At 41.0% G+C, this 25502-nt stretch overlaps 1 protein-coding gene across 2 annotated transcripts in view; it reads left to right on the top strand.

The window, feature by feature from the left end:
• Nucleotides 1–25502, top strand: part of igsf21a (immunoglobin superfamily, member 21a) — a 241920-nt gene that overhangs the window by 95740 nt on the left and 120678 nt on the right. The window lies entirely within an intron of this gene.

Here is a 25502-nt window from a genome sequence, read left to right on the forward strand (position 1 = left end):
GAGCTTTAGATCTGCTCTGTGTAAATCTCTTATCATTTTTCTAAAGCAGACTCCAATTTAGCTTCTGAGGGTCACTGGAACAAAATATTTTCAGATGGGGGTTGGCGGTCAGAAAACTGTTGGAATGAAACCGCTGCATTTTAATCCAAGGTGCAGACCGCCATTGATAGGATATTCGTCATTTGGTTTTTCAGAGGGCTCTTTCCCGCAACCTGAGTGATCCTAGGACTTCCGAAGAGTACTGAGTACAGTACACCCGGAAATATTAAACATGATAATAATAAAATCCAGCCGGTCCAGTCTAATGTTATAGGATTTTCAAAGATACTGCTTTCTGCTTTCATTTTCTCTACTGCCCCCGAGGGCAGTAGAGACTTGCCTTTGTAAGATTAGTAAAGACGCTAATAAATTATGGCAGGGGCTCCAATAGGCTATGTAGAAACTCTGTCACTTAATGAGTTACTAAAGGAGGACACTGAGCGGTTTAGTAATGTATTCAGTACTACTGCCTTGTACCTGTTGACCACATTGTCCGGCATTTCACTAAATATTTCGCCTCCTACACTTCTCTCTCTCTTTCTTTCCCTCTCTTTTCCGATTCTTTCTCTTCTCTAATGTCTTTAATTCCCTGTGTTGCCATGGTCTTTTCATAACAGGATTGGGATCCGTCAGCCTCAAGAAAGAGACATAGAAGAAATAGGGCATTAAGGCATATTGTAGTGGTTGCTTAGTGAAATGACTGAGGAAGATAATGGTGGCTGAGAGATTGGATGTATGATGGGGACTCGTGGCAGAAGCTACTAAAAGCTCTAGCACATGCAGATTTTGACACATTCAGAGAGGCTATAACCATAACTCACTCAATGGTCTGTCTCCTCTATCTTTAGTCTACTCGCAAAAACAACCATTGTACTGGTGTATTTCTTTCTTTCTTTTTTTCTTTTCTTTTTCCCCTTTTCTTTTTACAGTGATTGTGATCTCCATTAGATTATGTCAGAATGGTCACAGTCCATAGACTGCTACTGCTCTGCCCTCTGTGTTCTGTACTCTGACAACTTTCCTAAACCACACACACAAAATGTTTTGCAAATAATTAGGCAACAACGGTAGGCATTAATCTGTAGGGAATTGTGGGTAGCGTGTACAAAACAATAGCATTACGGTATATCACTCACTCATACCTGTAGTTGAATTTGTTGGCTCATTACCTTCCTTCAATGAAACTGATGATGGTATCTTAAACCATTCTTCAACTTTGTAACTTTATATATGCTCATGCAGCCACACGACGGTGTGCATGGTGCACCGGAAATAGCACCCGCGGACTGCGCGTGGTTGCGGATTGAGAGATGTTGCAGAGATTCTGTAAATTTATAAATTGGAATAATTAATCAATGCGGTCGGATAACGGGCGGATTATTAACCCATTTTTGACTGTTATACTTTAGCTATTTGAAAATGTGGCACACGCACCGACCGTTTCTGTATATCCGCTCTAGACTGGAAGTGTATGAACTGAAATGTTAATCCCAACCAAACACAGGAGCATAAAAATCCCATAACCAAAAAAACAAAACAAACAAAAAAAACTAGTTACTAGAGGTTCAACACATTGATGTTAGACAACACACTCCATACTCGGGCGTGGTTATGACTCAGTCATAGTGACACCTCAGTGTGACGACATGGCATGGCCGCCTGCCCGCCGACCGGTCCTCCCTTCACGTCATTTCAATATATTGGATACGCAGGAATCAATATATTTGTCCCTTGTGCAAAGGCTAAGGAGATGGCTGAGACTGGCCAGCTCAGCAGTTCAGAAACCACATTGTGCCAAGAATCACAGACCAATGCCACAGTTGACCCTGATGGCTTAACCCATTCTGAACGGTAACCCCTTTTGGTGTTTTAACTAAGCATTATGTTATACTTTAGCTATTGAAAAATAGCAGATCTACAAGCTACGAGCTTGTAGGTCTGCTGTGAAAATGCAGCACAAATCTTTGAATATATATTCTTTCAGAAGACTTTGTTTTTCATTTCGACGTCAGGCCAAAATGGGTTAAAAAGGCCAGCTCAGCAGAAGCATAACTGAGAAAATGGTTTAACACCTTACACCGCAAGCTGCAGTCTGTAGACAGTACATGATCATTTCTCCAGCAAGTTGTAAAAGTATACATTATGCATGATGAAACAGGCACGTACACACACGCACACGCAAACACACACACACACACACACACACACACACACACACACACACACACACACACACACACACACACACACACACACACACATGAAATGCTGTACTCTGTTCGGTTATGGGATTCAAAGAGGCATTATGCCTATCAACGAATCATTAGCATGCAATACACTGTATGGTTGTGCTGACTTTGCAAAGTGAGTGCATGCACATCATTGGATAATGTGTTTTCTAACAATGTTACTGGGATTCAAAGAAGAAGAAAAAAGTTCCCAGCAGCAGGCATAGTGAGACCTAGGGAGATATCGGGTGAACCCAGCAATTTAAAGTACAGTACAATAAAAAATAGTTACAGTGAAGTCCAACTTGTCTGTATCAGTAAATGCATTTGACTAAATTAAGACGAAAATAGCTCTGGTGCCTTTATTCCTTTAAGAAACATTGTCCTAGATGAGATGTTTGAAAATAACTAGGGGAATTTAAACCAATACGAATGCCTATCAGCTATTTAATAATTTTGTTTAACTTTTATGCAACCATGCAGGTTATTACTGACTGCAGTCACAGTAATAATAATAAGTTATACATGTATAAATGTTTGTTAACACGTACAGTATGGTGCCAGGGAATCTTTTCAGAATGAAGGAGCTAGAGTGCCAAGTAAATGAGGGAGATTTTACTCTGAATACCCCTGCCTTTCATTTCCCCCCCAAACCGGGAGGTGTACTACATGGCCTGCGTAAAACTGATCTCTCTTTAGCGTTAATATTCTAAACGGGATGCACGATGTTAGTGTTAATGTTAGTGTTGATGTTAATTAGGACAGAACATCGCTGTTATGATCAATCTGCGTGGAGGCAGCATAGATTCAGAGTAATTAAGGAGGCAAGGCTTTGCCTAGCAACGGCCACTGTCAAAAAATTGATTTTAGCGATCCCGTTTTATATCGATAAAAAATACCGTAAGACGTGTCCACACGTCCCAGGCACCCCGCGGTTTTATTTGATAGGACGTGTGTGGACGTCCTATAGGCATCATAAGTGTTTAACTAGAACTAGAACAAGCATCCAATGCTATGCATTGTAGGCTATAGCGCAAGATTCCAGCAAATATGTTGAGTTTTAACGTTATCCCCATCTGAGTATAGTATGGGTGGGGCCTAGATGGGGAATTGCATCATGAACCAAGGAACATAACATAAGACACAACACATAATCTCTGGCATCTTGGAGATAGCTATTGAAAAGAACGCACTGTTGGGCTACATTTTCATCCCTTGACCACAACATTGTATTCAATTTGGATTATTCCCAACCTATTACAGTTACATACCTGTAGGTCTGAATATTATCATAAAGAGCTGTAAACATAGGGGGTGAAAACGTGACACGTTCCAAAATCAAACCCCTGTTGTGTGGTCCAGGGATGGATTGCGTGCGTGCGAGAACAGGGACCTTGGTTCCAATCCAATCTCTGTCTTGTCTCACATGTTTATCCTCTCTCTCTGTCCGTTGTTTCCTATCTCTCTACAGTGACTTATCTGAAATAAAATCTAAGCACAAAACAGTGAAACTCAGCACCTGAACTGATTGGTTATGTGCTGGCCATAATAACAGGATAGACACTCAGAAGGCAGCTATACTGTATAGTACCAAGTACAAGTAATTAACACCCGAGGTATGTTGTAAAGTCCAGCTGTTGTCTTCTCTGAAACATATTGCAAAGCTTTATTATCAGTGGAGTTATTTTCCAAAACCCTATTGTAACTTGTGAGGTGATGGTATTTAAGGAGTCATTCAGACCGCTGTGATTTATCTCTGCAGTGTTTTAATCACGTGAATGCCAACGCCTCTATTCTGGGGGGAACATCCGCCTGAAATCTGAATGTACAGTACAAGCTTAGAATGTTCACAGCTTGTAGATCGGCTACGTCTGGAGAAGAAAACATAGGTAGGCCATGAAGTACAGAGCAACTCAGGTCCATATATAGCGTATAGGGTTTAAGTGGTCAATTCCCAATTTCCCATCATACATCATGAGGAAAGTCTACAAGCTCTTGTAGCCTTGTATGTGCAATGCGGTGTGAGCTTGTAGATTTCATCTCTTGCAAATATTTGATCCGAGCCCGACTTTAGAGACATGCTCTTACCCATGGGTAAGAACAATGCTCCTTGAATTGTGCTTTAACGAGTACTATGATGTCTCTTGGATTTTACTTTAACATTTTTAAACCTTTAACAATTGCACTTTAATTGTATGAGTCCAAATGGTAAACTATTGTTATTGTTATTGGTATTGTTGACAGCTACTCGGCTGGGCCATTTTTAACTAACGTTTCTGTCAGTTCACTGCATTTTATTCCTCAATGCGTCATAAGACTACTATATACTGTCATCTTGTCTCAAGGCCAAAGTAAATTTAAACAATTCTAAGTTTGAAAAACGAGCAATTTGTGGGCAATTTAAGACAATGATGCACACCATGATTTTGTTACAGTATAAAGGGAATGTGCCAGTTACAGATTAAAAGTGACTTGGCAAAGAATAGACAAATCAAAACAGAACAGAACAACAACATTGTTTGAGACTTCTTAAGTAGCCTCTTGGCTTCTCCGGAAAGCCACTCCACCAGACTCAACCAACATCCTTACAAATAATAATAGGCTAATATTTAATTATATTTAAATTAAAACAGCTTCAGCAGGTTACTGTAGTAAAGAATACAAATACAGATAGCAGTTATACATTGCAAATTATGTTAATTACCAGTATCTACTTATCTATGACATTTAAATGACATACTGTACCACTACACAAAATACCGTCTCATGATGGTGACAAAACATGGGATTATCCCCTTAATCACTTAAGCCTTATTCATATTTATTTGTATGACGGTATCGTGCAACATAAATAGCACAGTATGAGCTTACAATCGATCCGGAGGTGATATTTTTGACAATTCACGTTTTTGATGTAGCAGATTGCATGCACTGAGTGACCCAACTAGACATATTTTGTACATCAAAATATATGACCTGAGGCCGATTTTTGAAAAGGCCTTCTAAAACCTAAGGGAGTTTTATGAAATACACCCTGAAACCTGAAGGCAGCTATACTGTATAGTAGCAAGTACAAGTAATTAACACCCGAGGTATGTTGTAAAGTCCAGCTGTTGTCTTCTCTAAAACATATTGCAAAGCTTTATTATCAGTGGAGTTCTTTTCCAAAACCCTATTGTAACTTGTGAGGTGATGGTATTTAAGGAGTAATTCAGACCGCTGCAGTGTTTTAATCAGAAAAGGCCTTCTAAAACCTAAGGGAGTTTTATGAAATACACCCTGAAACCTGAGGTCTTTGAGAAACTTCACAGAATTTAATCTGGAGAAAAAAAACCTACAAGGAGACGTGCCCGCATTCCCGGCTTCAGAGATAAAGTAACGCTGCCGTTGCAGCGTTAGTCTTAAGGGAAAAGTAACGTGGCAATAACTTGACAAATTGTTGTCTTTCATTAAAAGCGGGTAATCTAGATTCTCAAGCTTATTGTCTCCACCAGGCCGAAGGCATGGGGAGAGAGTATGTTTTGCACTCTGTCCGTCCATGTATGTGTGTCTGTCCGTCCGTGTACAGCTAAGCTCCGGCAAACACACTCCCTGGATGCCAACGACTAACCTCTGCCCCAAATTCTTCAGAACGGCCTGTTATAGCGCCACCATGAGGCATATTTTTGCAAAACTCATTTCATTTCATTACTCGTACACATTTTATCCTTACATCACGCAAATCGGTATCTCTATAGTCATGTGATCGACACGGATCTGTCCCATTTCCCATATTCCATCCCGACTGATGGTCGGTGGTGCTATAACACACCGAGTCACGTTTATATATATCTGCACCGATCTGCGTAAAACTTTGTATGCCCAATCCCTACAGGCCAAGGAAAAACGTCTGGCCTGCATTTTTCAATTCTGCCTTTTAGTGCGCCACCAGATATTAGTTGTTGAGATTGTATCCAAATATCATGCAAGTCGGTAGCCTGCACATGATCTTATAGTCATTTGGTGGAGTTTCACAAAGGAAATATGCATATTAGTGAGTGGGCGACGGGCGTGTGGTGTTTGTACTGGTAACTTTGACTGCACAATAGCCTCCCATTTAACCTCCTTGCATAGGCCTGTATTTATTAACCCACAATCGAATGGTATTCCATTTAATTCACTTGCACAATGGGACAGTAGTGTTTTTATATAGGCCTACATTTACCTTGCCGACGTCACTTCGCCTCTGAAATTTAATTTAATAATATTGGACTGCTGTACAGCTGACAGTAGGCTCTCTTCACTCTTCATTTATATATATATATATATATATATATATATATATATACTGTACATACATATACACACATATACATATGGCAATTTAAATTATTTGATGCTGAAGTAGGCCTAGACATTTAATTTAAATGTTTTTATATTTAAATGAGAAGTCACCACTCACATCACACATTTCTCTGTGAATGGTTTTACTACTGCCACATGTCGACAGGTGTGTGTGAGTGTGTGTGTAGGCTAAAGAGACTTTAGGGGAACAGGTCTTCTTCTAAATGTATTCATGCAGGAGGCCTTACGTGCGCAATGAGGACAGGTATGGCTGTGCTCTAGTCTAGGTTGTCTATTTCTATGCTCTTGTGTTTGACAGTGTTTCCCAAAAAAGGACATAGTGTCTGATTGGCTGCCATGCATGCATTAGAGGGGTGTGTTCAAGCTACGTGCGACACTAAACTTCTTTGGGACATCCAGCCAATTATGTTGAAAGACTCAAACTTTAGAGGAAATCTTGGCACACGCCAATAGCCAGAGTGCCAATATTTTATTATGACGTAGCAGGTAAGACAAATTAATCCAACGTTTCGGCGGTTAAGCCTTCATCAGGGAATACAGAGTACATAATGGTTCACACTTAAATATGGTGCCAGAGAGTCATGCAACCAATCAGAAGGGGTTAGGGGAACACGGGTTAAATAAGACCAGTCCCTGTGCTATGAGAGGTCAGGTCTGGAATATAAATTCCTTGTCATAGAGACACTAAAATGTATCTGAGAAATACTGCAGATATACAATTGTGAAATATAGAACCATACAACAGCTAAATCTATACAAAATTAAATACATTCAGTACAATGAAAGACTCAAACTTTAAGCTTTCGAAAGTCAGAACCACATTGAAGCTAATCTTTTTTTATTGTTATTATTATTATTTTATTTATTTTTTGCTTTGTAAACAGCCAGGCCTCAACTTGCTCACTTTCAAGTTGGCAATATATTTGTGGGGTGTGAGATGTGTGATATATTTTTGTATGGATCTTGGGTTTTAATAGCCAGATGCATCCACCACACCATTCCAAGGCTGTTGAGAGCCACATGTCATGCATTGCAACAGTTTCCTTACATAGATTAACTTTTCGCTGTTGTCATAAGGCATTTTCTTAAACTTTCACAGAGCAGGTTTACAGTATGTGGCAAAGGGAGGAGTAAATCCCTCTATGCTGTAGGTACAGTATAGCACACAACCAGGTAGCATACAGTCATTTTGGACAGTGCCACGCATGTATGCATGCACGGACGGACGTGCACACGCGCACACACACACACACACACACACACACACACACACACACACACACACACACACACGTGTATGTGCGCACACACTTCTCTCTCTCTCTCTCTTCCTCCAATTATTTTTTCCTACAGTATTATATTATTTTTGTGAAATTTATAATAAATAAAGATCAGATTTTCATTTCTTTCAGCACATACCAGATACCATCTGGTGACCCCTCCAAATTATAAATTACAGACGCTCTGGTGACCCCCTCAGGGGTCGCGACCCCCAGGTTGAGAATCACTGATCTAGATAAGCGAGAATGCTAGCCACCTACTTTCATTAGGTTCACAGTCAAAGGTACAGTACATGAATATTCATAGGTTATGTCAGTCCCAATAAAAGAATAAGTCATGCTTTCAGACGAGGGGTGAAGCGGCCACTCTGCACGGCGCTTTGTCACAGAGGGCAAGAAACAAGTGCGTATTAGATTTATCTCCAGTCACGGTGTGAGGAAGAAAAGAAGGAAAAAACCTTCAAATGACACCTTGGCTAATCCCACACCTCGCCGATAGAAGCACATTGGATGAATAATGGCTCCGGATGCCCCTCTCGACAGTAAGACCCACTGGATGGACTGGGCTCACTTGCAACCGGGTCAGCCCGGCAGCCGAGGAAAAACAATTAGAGAAAACCTCCTCTTCCCCCTGGTGGGTTTAATGCATGTGGTGAGAGATAGGTTTTATAATAGATTTTTGTCTGTGTAAAATGAGATGCTGACCTCCAGGTCCAAGACTCTCAGAGACATCGGAGGAGTAGGACAGCACACTCCCTATGGGGGTTAAAGGATATCCATCCTGGACATCATTCTCTGGCTTGGTGTGAGTCACATCTACCAGCCATGACAGTTACTTCTCACGGCAGTTACCGCCAGCCGGCCTCTGTGGATGTCGAAAATAGAGATTTTATCTATGCAATTAAGTTTCTCGATCTCTCCCCTTTTTTTAGTTGCCCCAACAGCCTGCCCATAAAGTTACATGTTATTGAGTTTAATTTACATGTTTTTAGATCATATTATCTCAAGACTTGTGTTTGTTTTGAGGTAAAATATTTTGCAAAAGGCATTTCCAAAGTCTTAAAATACATTCTTAATTTGGGACAGAAGGAGGTGTTGTTTGTTTAGTTTTTAGTGATAGAAGTGTTTTCAGAGATGGGCTTCTGACGGTTGAAAGAGTATGCATGAAAGAAAGTGCTCCCAAACTAAACACACTTCAGCACTGTTTGATGGAAATTAGAAAGGAGTTGGATTCTTGTTTCAAAACTGGCAGCGACTTTTTTTTTCTTCAGTGGACAACGACTGGTAATCACTTAATTTATACTTTTATTACAAGATCCAACAGCATCATATCAAGTTAACAATAATGATGTTGTTGTGTTTAATATTGTGTCACAGAAACACTGCAACTAATCTGGGCGGCTTGAGCTGGAGAACAAAGATAGCTACGGCCAATCGAAACGACTCTATGTAAATACGTGCAGGAATGTTCACACCCCCAAAATGCGCAAATAATCTTTAATTACAGAGACATTTTTGCAATGTAATTACAACGACTTAATGACACTAAAACGACTTTCTGATGGAATAAAAACATTCTTTAACATTTAATGTTAATATGGCTAAAAACGAAAACCACACAAAAAAGGTATTTTGGTCTATTGTGTAGTTTCATTAGAGCCGACATGTGGGTGAAAATACTGGAAGGGGTCACATATGCATAAAACAACCTCAGGGTTAATGTTTCCATCTGTAACTCTGTGCACTGACACTTTGTGACTTTCCACAATTCCACTCCTATTATTCCATGTAACAGTTAATTTGAAGTATTTGGCAGTATTGCAAAGTAAACCCATGCTTGCAGACGGTTATATCAAGAATAGTTTTTGCACGATATTGTCGGCAGGACGTTCGCTCGCTGGCAGTGCGGACGGGGTGTAATTCTCTTACAACCCTAACAGTCCCAACACCCCCCCAGGCGCTCATCATAACCATCTGAGCAGCCATCAACTGGGTGGAGCTGAAACCGAATTGCCCCCATGTTGAATTAACAAGGTTTCCCCTCCCATATTGTTGGTTTGAAAGACCCATTTCATTTTATTTCCTTAATTCCAGGAATAATGCCAGTCTTGGCTGCATACCATCCATCCATCCATCTTCAAACGCTTATCCGTAGTCGGGTCGCGGGGCCACAGCGTAACCAGAGAGCTCCAGATTTCCGTCTCAAAAGCAACATTAGTGACTTCCTCCTGGGGGACCCCGAGACGTTCCAAGGCCAGTGAGTCGATGTGTTTCCTCCAACTGTGCCTTGGTCTCCCCCGGGGTCTCCTCCCAGTGGGATGTGCCTCGAGGACCTCCCTATAGGGAGACGCCCGAGAGGCATCATATAACCAGATGCCCGAACCACCTAAGCTGACTCCTTTCCAGGTGAAGAAGCAGCAACTCTACTCCGAGTCTCTCTCGTGTGACTGAACTTCTCACCCTATCTCTAAAGGGAGATGCCAGCCACCCGTCGAAGAAAACTAATTTCGGCCGCTTGAATTTGCAACCTTATTCTTTCGGTCATTACCCACACTTCATGACCATAGGTGAGAGTAGGAACGAAGATTGCTTGGTAGACAGGGACCTTTGCTCCTACCTCCTAATAAAATATGAATGCCTCAAGCATAATTAATCAGGGTGCTTAACATCCGAAGGAGACTTGAAATATTTAGGGCTTTGAACTTTAATATCCTCCATCAGAAAAAATCATTCGTATAGCTGTCAAAATGTTTATTGTTTTCCTTTTCTGTCTTTTCTGTCCTCACTACGTCTGATCTTTGTGTCTCCTTTAGGAAGCTTGCCTCATGAAATCATTATAGTGATCCCAATTGAGTCAGAAATTCATAATTTTTATACCATCTCACTATTACAGAATCCAAAAAGCATTGAGTCCCACAGGATACACAAGTGGAGCACATGACAGATGTACTCTGCCGTTCCACTGGGGAGATCATTTACACCTTCTCTCAAAAGGCTTGATTTATCCCCTCCAGAGTGCAGAGTATCTGATGATTGCCAGTAGATTACAGTATACTGCTGTACAACAGCAGGGGTGATGTGCTGAATGAGGCATATTGATTAGTTGAGAATTTTATGAGAATGTTGTTCACAATGCAAGATCTGATCATATCACACTCAGGGGTTGAACTAATCAAAGTAATCAATTTGACAAAGATCCAAATTAATCGATTGTGGGCTTTCAGCCAACATCAACTAGGGCCTGCTATCAAGGCAATGGAGTTTTGCATAATTAAAAAAGTGTTTTCTCTATAGTGATAAAGTTCCACTATGCTCCCATGTTGAACAGTGATGTATGAATGCAATCCATTTTATATAACGAGTAATAAAACAAATTTGTGTCATGACTTTCATGTTTAATCAGGACTTTGCTTTGTGCCACATCTTGCTGCAATTGGATCCAGAGGCTCTAAATTAAGATCCAATATATCTCAGACAATCCTTTGGCAAAGACAATAATTATATTCTTTAAAAAATTTGGAAAACAAATTGACTCCTGTTACAACTTCTATCTTTCCAAATGAACCTCCAGAAATCGTTGCATACACCATTCCAGCAGCCTCGCACCGTTTCGGCATATAGACAGATGGGGTCCTACTCTCAGTTTGGCTGTTCTTGAAAGCAGCTTGAAATTTAACCGTACAGATTTTATTGATCAACCAACCATGTTCAACATTGCACAACAAACACTCTTAAGTCTATTAACTTTATTCTGTTTTAAAAAGGTACCAATAACCAACCAATAATATAAGACACCCTAAGTAAGTGCATCTCAATGAATAGTTTAATCTGTTAGCTCATTGGTGTGCCGGGTAGTCCTTAAGTCATGGTTACTCTTCCCCTCTCTCGCACTGGAACTAGAGTTCTTCTTCTTTTCAATATGTAGTGCCCATGCTTTGAAGTAATAGTCTGCCCCATGGCATGTCTGCATGTTAGAGGTCAAGTACACTGGCATGTCTGCAGCACATGGTGTGCGGCCTAGTATAGTCAGAGTATTTATCTCCACTACAATCACACCCACGACCGCTTATAATCGCAGAGCACCTAGCTGTGTGTTTGTGAAAAAAAACAAAAAAAAAACAAACAAACAAACAAATATTCTTATTATTATTATTATTATTATTATAAAATATTGTCTTACAGCCCATGCGTTATCGTCCATCCAAAATGCAATGGTGGCGGATGTGGAAATGGAACAATACAGGAAGTAAGGGACAGAGGTTTCTGTCTCAGAGATTTGGCTGCCAGACACGGTGGACAGTCTCACGATACTTGGTACGTTCAGAAAGGTACTTTGTGCTCTTTAGATACCATACCATGAAATTGCACAGTGTACACATCGAAAAGAAATACGTTAATTATATGTCTTCTGTTTTTTTCCTAGAAATGATTACTTTACAAAAGGTCTCAGTCATTTAGTAATAGTGTTTGTTCATGAGCTGGTCACTGGGCCCTCAGTGACTTCAATGCATTCCACCGAACTTCCGGGTATAGTTTGGCTCCCATGAAAGTGCCACGGTGCAGCCCAGTCACATGTTCTTCTGTAAGCTTCCTTGGTCCCTGGCCTCAATGAGACTCAAATGGTGAGTCATAGGTTAGCGAAGAGTGCATCTTAGTTGTTTTCCATGAACATCAAGGGCCCTATTTTGCATGTCTTAAATACCAGGTCTTATGACTTAACTTACGACCTGGAGGCGTGGCTAATGCTGTTTGGCCACTCAAAACAGCCAAATCACTATACTTCTAATGTGCTGTGAGCTTGTAAATCGTTTTAAAGCTCCTAACATACAGTACTGTAACCATAACGTACACCACAGTAGGTAGAAATGTGTCTATAAGTTGTTGCGGTGCTTCTGGCGCCACCTTTTGGACAATATAATGTGATGATGCCTACACATGGGTTACCATTACCAACAGGTCTCTGAAACGTTGACAATGAAACAGTGTAAAGTGGTAAAGTTATATCTGGCTCCATGATTGACACTTGGTAGAGTTGTGTAGAGTTGCAGTATGTTTATTTGTTCAGAAGTAATCTCTATTTTGCATAATTCATTCTTTGCATAGTTCTTCCTTGTCAGGACCCACCTGGTCTGTGCTGCTAACTGCTTGAGATATCCTGACAGACAGACATACAGATATGGACAAACAAGGCAAAAACATTAGCTTAAAAAGTTAAATGACAAAAAATGCACTGCTTTTGGGGTTCTACATTGCACACGATCTATAATAAAATGCATTAAGTTGCTCTACTGTCTACCTGAAGAATATGCAAAGAATTCCAGACAATTGAAAATGTTAACAAAATCACAAAATGTAATGAAAGAGGATCAAATACCTCATTTGAGATGTGAGAGAACAATGTGGTGTCCTAGTTCAAATGAAAGCTTGTTTAACTTCATGAAAGTCCATACTGTGTGATATGCATCATGGATTGTAAATGTCAATCCTGAGACACCCATATAGTATAAGAAAAGAGCCAGAGGCTTCCAGGATATTGTTGGTTTAGATGGCACTGATTTCATGTATTTGCGTAACAAGCATAAGCAATGAAACATTTTCACATTTCAGTTGATTTTACAGAATATTACCTTTGACAAAATACAGAAAGTGCAATTTACTTTGGAATGTAGAAACCAGTGCGGAATCTTTAACATGCATTTCATGCAACACCACACACTTAGCAAAAACAATATATTGCCTTTCCCTGGCATAACAAGGGCGGGCATTTGTGTTTTAGAGCTTGTTAATTCACAGAGCCAATCATCTGTGAAATGTAGTGCCTTTAAATGCCAGTACATCCTCTGAGCTTTGCTTTCCTTTTGGGGGATAAATGCAACCATTGCGATGCAATGAAACTGTCAGACTACAGACCATGCACACACAAGACCACTGAGGCCAACAATAACAATATTATGTATTTCAGTATCATACTATTAAAGCTACAATTTGGGACGTATTTTAAATACATTTGTATCTGTACAATTTACAAGTTAGGCATTTAGCAGACGCTCCTTAATCCAGAGTGACTAACAGTAAACAAGAACAACACAAGTTAATACATCAAATGCATAAAAATAGTCATCTAGGATCATACTGTAAGTAACCCAGGAACCTTGGTTTATCATCCGTCTAACAGTAGAATATCCGTACATTGAAACTATAAACACTATAGAATACAAGATCAATAATGACCTGTCAACAACATCTGTAAAGGACATTTTATCCTTTTTATACGCCTGCAAGGTTGTCGATGCTATAGGGCAAGTACTGTGTAATAGAGTATGTTAATACAATATAACTAGCATCATCTGCAGTGGGTGATGGGGCAGTCTCCCTATCCATTACTCCATTGAGAAATGTTTACTGTAGTTCGGATATTGTTGCTATTAACTGTCTCCATCGGGAGAGGGAGACAATGGACATAAAATGCATATAGGTTTTTATTGTTTATTTTGTATCTTTAGTACTTGGCATTAAGGGGAATTCAGAATGTAGGAAGTAGGAACGTTATTACCTCAAGTGCCCCCATTAACTATTAGGGCTTAAAAATATTGTTTTAATATCTTCATTTCATGTGCATGGTAACTGTCTGTGACAGTAGCAACCACATGCTTTCATTTCAAGTGCTTTCTTTACAGTTCTGAGGAACTCCCAACAGCTCCCTTTCATCTATGGCCTTCGTCATAATTATGGAGAAAGCTGCAATTCCGGGATGCATTTTTAGACCCTACATCTCAGCCAGGATTATATATGGTCTGGGTAAATCCTATTCCTCACTATGCTAATGACTGAGATACCCAGAGCCAAGTGGCATCATGCAAAATTAAATACTCTAATTCCCTGACTTACAAAAAAATAGGTTTTTGCATTTTGTTTTAGACATTTTTAATTCACACATACAGTGCCGTTATTTTGTTTCGTAATATGGGCTTCACTGCTGGAGTTTTTCACTAACCTTTGAAGATTCACCCGGCAGTCAACGTAGTTCCCTTTCGCGATTGTACACGCTAAAATCGCGCGTTCGTTTCTCATCATTTCGAGACATATTCTAAAACTGCCATCCAAAACAAAGAAGCGACCACAGATCCACACGGAGGCTGCCATGATTCACCGTTAGAATGCTTTGAGCCTCAATTTCCCAGAAGCGCTGAGAATTAGTTTTGTGGGTATTTAGTCCGGTCACGTGATGCAAACCTGTGACGTATAAGGATACGGCACAACATTTTGGTGTCTATAAATGAAATGTTAAAGCACTCCATGTATATGTTTTTCTTTCGTCGTTGTTGTTTGTAATTTCATACAGTGTAGTATTCTGTCAAGATACCCACCCTGCAACTCCTTCCTTATTCCGGCTGAAACTACTGGTAACTTTAAGCATAGTGTTTCTTCCTCAGGCGTTTCATTCTATAACATAATAAACTGTACAGTAGATTGTGTTTTACCTCACTGAAACCACCAACCATATGAAGCACCGTGAGGCGTGAATACAGTTTAAGGAAGATGCCTTCCAGACATCTGTGAGAGTACAGTATCTTCACAGGAGTGTTCTCAATTAAAAGTTACATGTACTAATCTTGTTTGATGCACCCCTGATGTCCCCATGCTGACATGTACACTCAGGCGGTAAATCACTCGCGGGTAGGTTGCTGTTGTTTGTTGAATCTCAGGCCTTGGCTCCAGATGACTTGCACGAAATGTACAAAAATACCATTAATTGACGGGAAATCCATCCATCCATCTTCAACCGCTTGTCCGTAGTCGGGTCGCGGGGGCAGACTTCCCTCTCCAGAGCAACATTAGTGACTTCCTCCTGGGGGATCCCGAGGCGTTCCAAGGCCAGTGAGTCGATGTAATTCCTCCAACTGCGCCTTGGTCTGCTCCCAGTGGGACGTGCCTCGAGGACCTCCCTAGGGGGACGCCAAATAAAAATAATAATATATATATATATATCCAAATCATAAATGCACTTGTGTTGTTTTTAATTGGTTGGTCATTAGAATATACAGTATATATTTTGTAATTGTCTACTCAAGATTTTTTGTTTTTTTAACCAAAATATGTTAATGTTAAAGAGCTTGAGTGACAGTGTTTTCTCAGCAGCATGGTGTCAATTGAATCAGCGTAGCTATGCAAACATATTTATTCATGCCATATACTGTAGAAAATAGATACTGTACCAATCTAGTAATCTTGTCAGATAAAGACACCATTTTAAATTAAAATTAACTGCTGACACCTTGGATTCAGACACAGTGTTGTGGATTAAGTAGGATATTTAAAATGGCTTGTTATTTACTGGTTCAATTACCTTGTTCATACAGTCACATACAACGCAGTGCTGCATAAACATCATTCATGGAATTAGATAAATCTGTCACAACGCCTCTTTATGCATCTTTTGTAAGCTGTTAAGATATCTCTGAGGCTAGCCCCCCTCCCCCATGTCAGACACGTGCACTGAATGTGCAGCTGATAAATTGAGTGAGAACAGTGACAGAGAGATAAAGCGAAATGGCGAAGCAGCTGTGATGCGTTGATAAAGTGCCGTGATGCCAGTGGCCCTTTGCAGACATCTCTCTCAAGTGGGGATGCTTTCTGAATAAGGAAGACATGTGATTGGATCCGTCGATCTGATGTCTGTGGTCTAACCACACCCTCCCATGGGTCTTCTCTGCAGCCTGGCATTTGACTGGCACATTTGTGTGCTTTTGAAAATCAAGCGTTATTTACGTTTAGCTCAGCAGCACATGTGGTCCTCAATGGATCTGTTTAAAAAGAGTGACAGGTACAGTAAATGGTCAAACAGCGTCTCTGCCTCCTCTTCTGTGTGAAACTGGCAAAGTACAGTATGTGGACTCTTTGTGATACTGAAGCTTTTTTTAAATTATTGATTGTATCCTTTTGAATTTATTTTCAATAAACTAATCAAACACAAGAAAGCCCACAGGCAGCGGTGGCCGAACGGTTTGCGGAGCGGTCTTGATACCGGAAGGTCGCCAGTTCCCATCCCTGGACCAGCACGTTAAAATTACCACCGCTGAAGTGCCCTTGAGCAAGGCATTGAACCCCTACCATGAAATGTTCTATGAGCAGGGTGTGGCTGTAAACAAGTCCTTGGCTTAGTCCACTTCCCTGGGTAAACAAAGAGCTTTGCTTTGGCTTGTATGCTATGACTATTAATAGCATTGCTTAAGATATGCTCATCAAACCTACTGTATACACTTCTGTTGTTGGGGAGAAAGGTGATTTTCTTGTGGAAAGACAGTGTTACTTCTGGAAGATGTTTTTCGTTCTGCTGTCTAGCCTGGCAAGAAAACAAAGCATTCTCCTTTCTGCAGATGAAGGTCAGAACTCTGTGATGCAAGAAAAAGGCTTGTCATTGAAACATCTTTCTTACGCTACCACTACCAGGATCTTAACAATTTAACCTATTCACCAATGTGGGCTGCCTGAAAACAAAAAATCACACCCATGTGAAGTGAGTGGTGCAACTCCGTGTGGGGGTCCTCGGAACTTCCAGACCCACAGGAACGACCCCAGTGTGTGTGTGTGTGTGTGTGTGTGTGTGTGTGTGTGGGGGTGTGTGTGTGTGTGTGTGGGTGTGTGTGTACAACAGTGACACTTGCTGATGAAAACCAACCAAACACTATTTTCGTGCTCGGACACAGCCAGAGACACACAAAGCTCTGTATAGGAGTGGTTGCACCACTCAAAAACATTACCTACTTCCCTACTGGACCCTAACAAACGTGTTGTAGAGCAAAACAGTTTCCAGTCCAATCCATCATGTGTGTGTTGCCTTATATAAGTTATTTTCGAGTGGTATGTTGTATTGTCAGCCTGCTGCTAAAGTGTTCTATTTCATATTCCGTAATCTAACAAAAAAAACAAAAACAACATTAATTGATGGAAAACTACATATTTTCCACATTAAAAACATAGGTAAACAGTAAAACATAGGTAGCTAACCTGGTGTGATATTAAAAACAGTAGTATATAGTATAATTGATTTCTTAAGAAACCACACAGTGTTTTCCCCAGTTGCCTCATGTGGGTTCTTGCACTTAGTATGAGGAAACAATATATTTTTATTTTCACACTTTCATTTGACAGCTCTTGCTTGCACTGCGTTGAAGTGTTGTGTGCAAGGCAAGGACACAAACTAATGAGAAGATATTTGTGGAGAAGAGAGAGAGAGAGAAAGAGTCTTTCTCCCTCTGCTTCTCTTTGCTTCCTTGCTGTCATTATTATTGTCTATCGCTTCATTAGCCAGTGTTCGCTTGATCAGAGGGCCTTGAAATCCCATAGCCCGTCAAAAGATGACCAACACCCTCAAAACACGGTTCATATGTCCATGGCCCCCAGCTCATACCAAAGAGCCGGCACTTCCTACCCCCCCCCCCCCCCCCCCCCCCCCCCATGTTTCCACTGAGTTGAGATCAAGGCCATGTTTTCTTCTCCGGTTGCCAAAAGCAAGTAAACAGTAACGCCTTGACATGCTGCTCGGTTCTGTTTTGTTTTTGTCCCTCTGAGCTTTCTTTCGTCTAATTGGAAGCCATTGTCTTTGGTGACTCTAAAGACCAGTTCGCTTTCCAGAGAAACTGGTTCTGAACGGGTCTCTCTGGACCCAAGGTTTCACTTTTAGCTGAAGGGAGGAGGGGGGGGGGGGGGGGTGGTAGTGCTGGAAGAGCGGAAGCGACTACAACAGATCAGAGGCAGTGTGTGAGTGATTCGCCAGCTCTGTGGTAGTGATCTGAGGCCCAACTGATGCTCATCATTAGACCAGCAGAGAGAGTACCCAGCAGGGAGGAGCCGGAGATCAAATGAATGGCCAGTCTGATTAGTCCATCTGTCTGTCCGGACACATCTCAGGGCCTGGCCTCCACCGTGCTTTTTGGCACAGAGGAATGATGCAAGACAAGGACATACTCATGTGACACCCAGGGGTGTCACTAGTCTGCACACATACATGTCGTGTACCGAAAATACCAGCCAATCCACAAGCTCACAACACAGTTTGTGGATTGGAACGGCTATTTTTGGTGAACGACACCGGCACGCAAACGTACTGCAAATCTGGCATGATGCTTCCAGCTAGTAGTTTTCACTGTAATATCAGCTAATGAGCGCCTTCTTCCTTTTCTTGTTTATATTTACTTTATTGATTTTATTGTCCTTTGTGTGTGTGTGTGTGTGTGTGTGTGTGTGTGTGTGTGCGTGTGTGTGTGTGTGTGTGTGTGTGTGTGTGTGCGCCCGTTCCAATTAATTGGCTCCCATGTGAGCTTGTAATGTTTTACTGCAGGTCTGTTGCTGTCACTCCATGGAATACTATACATAATTTCACATACCACTCTTTCTTTCATTTCCTTTGTCATCTTCAAATGTATTGTCACATTGCAAATTTACAGGGGAAAATAATTGAATTTTTGTGAGGAAAGATTGTTTTCACTTTGTCAACATCAACATCAGCATGTTGTTGTTTTGCTTTGCAGCATGTGTTTGACATTACTTAATGAGTGTTGTCACTGACAACCTACTAAAAATGTTGCCTGTTTTATATGCTAACAATATTGCAGTTGCATGCAGTAAACAAGCTCATTTTGATAACATGTTGTGGGTAATTACGAACTCTGCAAATTAGCCAAATGACCCTTATTACTAATAATTTGGAATGAGTTCACTGTATGTCCCGGGAAATTAATGTTTTTATTTTGTTGTTGTTGTACTCGGAACGGCTACTCACTGCCGGTATCATTAATTAGCATCTTGTTATTTGGAAGCCATCCTTTTAATTAGGCAAGCCCATATAACTGTCCTGGATTAAATGGGGAACAGGCTAGCGGTATGGGCTTGTTGACAGGTTGGATTCTTCAGTGACGTGCAATGTGCCTGACTTACAATTTAGACATTTGGGAAATAAGACTTTTGGCCCAGCGTTCCCTTTCTTTAGAGTGGACAGAAACAAGGAGGACTAAAGGTTTTAATTGCATGTTTCATGCATGTTTCCAGTTTAACGACATGTACGTGGCTTGAAATGGGATGAATGGAATAGGAGTGGTGTGCTTCGGGAATTACAGCAGAGGTATGCAAGGACGTTTCCTACACATCTTGGAACAAGTACAATGTTTTCATGCTCAATTAGTGTTGAATCATTATGGTCTCAGGGTAATGTATGATATCAAATTGAATCTCTGGGTAGACCAAAATCTAGGTAATACTCTATTGTCAAAGCCCCCCTGTAGATAGCTGTAGATTAAAAAAAAAAAGATAAAACAGTGGAACATAAGATTAGATGAGGATGAGGAACATGGTGCTATGTAATATTACATTTTCATCCACAGTGCTTGGCTCAGTTGGATGGGAAGGCAAAGTCACCCTGGAAACAGGCATTAGGAGTAAATAATGTGTGCCACTGTCTGCTTCCTCAATTTAACTCAAGCATGTCTTATTAAAAGTGTGTTGTATTTATTCTCAAAAGGAGCCCTATGCCAAACACTGTTGTGGACAGATAAGTATTACCCAGGATGGACAGACGGACGACGTCCCCGGTTTAGTTTTGTACATCATAAATGCCATATTTACCTAAATAAATGGCTAAATACTTAATGAGGCATGGATTAAAGTAAAAGCCTTCAACCTTAGGGAAAGCAATGCTGGCTTCAAATACTGTAGGTATAGAATCCACAGCTTATTTTGAATGGGAATATTCTTCTGTTTTACAGCAAATTGGCACCGTTTGATTATTTTGAGTGAGCTTCATCATAACAAATATTTTGGAAAACAAATTAGAATTGGCCCTTCTACAACCATCTGTCTCCCCAACTTGTGTGCTCACCCCCATCTGTGAGATGGGGAATAAAAGGCTTTGTGGACTAAATAGATTACCTGTTGGTAATTGAGTTCTGATCAACCACACCATTTTCATTGTTGTGAGAGCATGCATCACTTGTATGGAATTGGTACTGTATCTTTCTCGTCTATACCTCCCTCATCTCATTACATTGTGGCCTTAAGCATATAACCCAGGCAAGTTGACCAAGAACACATTCACTATACAGAAATTGCCAGAGGGAGTTGTCTGTATCAGCACACCCTCCAGTATAAGCTGCACAGCACTGCCACTTACCATTGGGCAGTATTCGTCATTATTATCTAGTATCCATCTCTAGTATCATTCACTTCACTATCCTTATGGTAACCGGAAAGCTCGGCACCAATACCCACTCAGTCCCATCTTTCTCGGAATACTCTGCCCAGCGAGGTGGAACACTCGGGTCGCACCGCCGGTCCGACTGATATGCCTGTATATGGAGATGTCTATCTGTCAGTCCTAGTCCCTTTTATGCCCATATATGGAGATCCCTAATGTCATCATCAGCATATGCCCATGTATGGTCATGCCCGCTTTTGTGCCTATATTTGGAGCTTAGTTGTTTGGGAACTCTTATGGTTATGGCTGAGTCATGGTGACATGAGTGTGATGTCAGAGGTCCGCCCGCCCTTAAGACAATTTTAATATAGGATAGAGGATATTTATACGTGTAGATAATTGTAACAGAAATTGCTAAATTGCCACATTTTCGAGATTCAATAATTGGATATTGAATTGAAAGCGCTTTGGAACGGACGGAATGGTGGGAAATTATGTGAGGGTTATAGGAGAGAATTAAAGAAAATATGTGATTTATTTAGACAGCAATTGATAAATTGCCACATTTCCGGGATTAAACAATTGCATACAATTGCTTTGGAACATATGTTCAAAACGCAAATTGTTAGCCTATGTGAATGCAATTGGGACCGTTGGTAGGTTCTGGTGCTCAGAAAAATACATGGCGCCAACCATTCCGAGGTTACAAGTTTGACTGGGGCCGAGTAGGTTTTGGTGTCCACGTTACCGGGGCCGAGTAGGTTTCAGTGCCAAGAAATACATGGTGCCGAGTGCCGACCGCATGGGGCTGAGCTGAGTAGGTATTGGTGCAGACCGCTTTGTGTATTATTCATTATGCCTTCACTTCACTGACTTCAGTATCCTTCATTATTCCTTTACCTCAATATCCTTCAGTATACATTCACTTCAAATGACAATCTTCACTTGAACCTGAATTGTAACAATGATAATCCAACAGACCAAAGAGAATGTTGACCTTGCGGGCTGTCCATGTTGAGTGCAAACATTCACTGCCATTTACATTTCCACTTCCTTTATTCATTGCACATGACATAACAGTAGGAATGCAATGGGGTCAGTCGGGTTGATGTTGCTCCCACCTTGTGGTTAGAGATGTGTAACAGCAAAGAGGAGATATCTGGTTCAAATCCCAAGGGCAGCAGGAGCGCAGACTGACCATGTATGATGTCCATGAAAGTGATTGTTCTGAAATGACCTTTGGAGATACTACGCTTATGTCTCACTATTATTATCTGATGTACTTGTATTATCTGTGTCCTGTTTGTTGTGGGAAAAGATAATAACTCAACCTTGAACTAGTATGAAGTATGTGTGCTGTCCCCATGCACTTTACGGTATGTCCAAAGTCCATGCATGGGGAATCACTACAGCCAGGCCAGGCAAATGCCAGTGCATTTGGTATACAATGTGTAGGTCTGGTCATGGTCTACAGTGCATGAGACACCTTTAAAGTGCTCTGACTGATTCCAACCACATTTAGTTGGACATACCCTGCCCTTTCCACCACAAGCCCTGATGTAATTGTGCCCATTGTAGCTACTAAAACCAAGACTAGTATAGGCCCAATTTATAGAAAATACAATTCTTCTTCCTAATCTAATATGAAACTTGCAGAATGTGAACTGACTGCTGATTTCACTTGTCAAGATGGTACATTTAATGATGTGTGCCCTGAAAGCATGCTCCTCCAGCACCCAATCTATAAATACATTCATATTATTACACACACTGTGTGCGAGTGCAGCTGCAGCATGAGTGTATGTCAATTTGTCTGTGACATATACTACCGGTAATTCTCTAGGTTTTTGAGCTACGGGTAAAGTTAAAAGGAGTATTTTCCGGCCCCCGGGGAATAGCTTTTACTGCTTCACCCAGTCAGCATATGGCTGCTCAGATGGCTCATGTGAGCGCACAGGGAAAGGTCTTGGAAGTTAATGCTTTATTTATACTTGGTTCTACACCGAAAATAGCTCATCTACCAGTTCACAACGTGTTTGTGAGCTCGGCCTCAGGCTTAAATGTCTTCTTCAGGGACACTTTAACACATTGACTGGTACCAAGGATTGAACCAAGGATTGAACCGGTGACCTTTCAATTCTCAAGTGGCCTCTCTCCACCCACTCAGCTACAGTAGTAATAAAGAGTGTTTTGTATTGCACTGAATCTTTGTTACCCATGTCATTCCATTATGTTGTCGCCTACAGTACCTTTTTCCTTCCCAAAATGTAATGTACTTGACAGCTGTCTAATGAAGACCTCGCTAGAGGAAGGTGTGAATGCATTGTCCATGTGTTCGCTCACTTAGTGCACATTGATCAAACAGATTAAGGGCAAGCACAAACAATGATGTTCTCACCTTGACACTGCATTTCATTATGTGCTTGTACTTGATGGAGTGCTTTTGGTATTTAGCTGTTTCTACAGTGTTGCATAACATTCTATTAATTACTCCCCCCCCCCCTCCCATCTTGTTTTTTTTTTTTAGCTGTGGTGCTTTTGTGTGGTTTTGATAATGAAGTCGACGTTGTTTCTACCTGCATGAAACCTGCATGTGGTTGAGGGATTATAGTGACAATAGGTATATTAAGCACTTCTGTCTATACTTAACAATAAGACTTTGCTCATTATCAGAGTGTTTTGGCAGACAAGATCTTATCACAAGATATTTGTATTTGCTGACACAGCATCCTCTTTTCCACTACTGTCCTGCTGCCTCCCATTCATTTATACTGTACATAGGCCTACAGTACACACACATTCAGTCTTCTACTGTTGGTTGGTAGTCAGCATTCCCACTGAATAGCTCTTTGCTCTGGGGCACTTACCTCATCAGTAGTTGTTGAGATTCGGGAATGGTTAACTCATTCATATTCCCCACACATATTTATCACAGCCAGTTTAAAAATGTTAAAGTCCACTGCTCCAACCTGTAAGCTAGAGCTTTTCCTCCACAATCCCATTTTTCTCCAGGGAAATGGAGTCTGTGTGGGTCCACTTCTGAGACCGAGTCATGTCCATCTTGATCTCGGTTTCATTTTATAATTTATTTACAAGGGTTACAGTGGAGAGTACTGGTAGCATATGCCGGCTGTCTCCATCAAGTCTGGCCAGCTTTGATCTCATCGCCCCCTAACCGACAGGCCTACAGTCACAATGACAGCCATAACAACCCTCTGTGGATGGCCTTGTCTCAGATGGCTTTAGATAACGTGCTTGCATAAAGCTTAAGTGCATGCATTTATACTAGGCTGTGGCTGACCCTCACACTGGTCCCTTCAGGGCATGCATTGTTTCTAAAATCTGAAGGCTACTGTATGGCCTGGTCGCTTTTTTCCCCTTTCCTATTGTACGTTTTTTATTAACTTTTTATGAAGCTTTACTTTAACCCCCTGAATGATTACCTGGCAGATCCAGTCATCTCGACCTGCTCGTACACTTGGTTATGTTGGAATGGAAAAGAGTGAGTAGCTATTGGGACCATGTGACCCAGATAACAGAGCATGAGAAAATATAATCTACTCTCATGGCCGATGTACTGTACAGTATGTACACGCATGGGGCAATGTCTGTTGTGTACTGCATGTTTGAATTCAATATGAGTACATTTATTATAGCCAAGAACCCCAACAAAGAAATGTCCTGACTCTCCAAACATGTTTTGCTGGCCGAGATCCGAGAGGCCGAGATTCTGCACACTACTTGGAATACAGCTATTATGATTCCAACATGGACAAGCAGAGCTAAACTAACTACTAACATGTAAATGAGCCCCGCTGTTCAGATATGTTCTTTCCATTTATACTGTGATTTCATTTTCACAATAATACTGTTATATGCACACGACAGACAGCTAGAAAGGATGCATATTAGTTTAAAGGAACTACAACATGCATCTTAAAACTGTTTTGAATATAATATCATAGTGTTTATGTCCCTCAAACGTATTTCTAAGGGTTTGAGCCTAAAGTACCACAATGTCCTGATGTGGCGGGGGCACTGTGTTGTGTATGTAAATACTTTTATCTGGCACAGGTGGGTTTAAGCACTATATACGATTAGCATCGACATTGGCATAGATTGAGTTGATGGAGAATTCCGGACCAGCGCTTTTCTCCCTACTATGCTAGGTACTATGCGAGTGTGCTGACCATATAAGGAGTTCCTCCCTGTTCCCAGTTAACCCCTGGGGTCAAAAACCCTTAGGTTTCATTTTTGGCTAGGGTTAGCCAGCCTTCATCTAATCAGGATGAGAGGGGCATTCCTCCAATCATGATCGAGTGGCTTGGTGCACGTGCTGTTGGCCTGTTGCGTGTCCCCCCACTGTAGAGCGTGTAATCTTGATAACGGGGCGGACCGTTTTTTTCCCTCCAAATCACCCAA

Source organism: Protomyctophum bolini (genome assembly GCF_963924005.1).
Source record: "Protomyctophum bolini genome assembly, chromosome: 2".
NCBI classification, from domain to species: Eukaryota; Metazoa; Chordata; class Actinopteri; order Myctophiformes; family Myctophidae; genus Protomyctophum; species Protomyctophum bolini.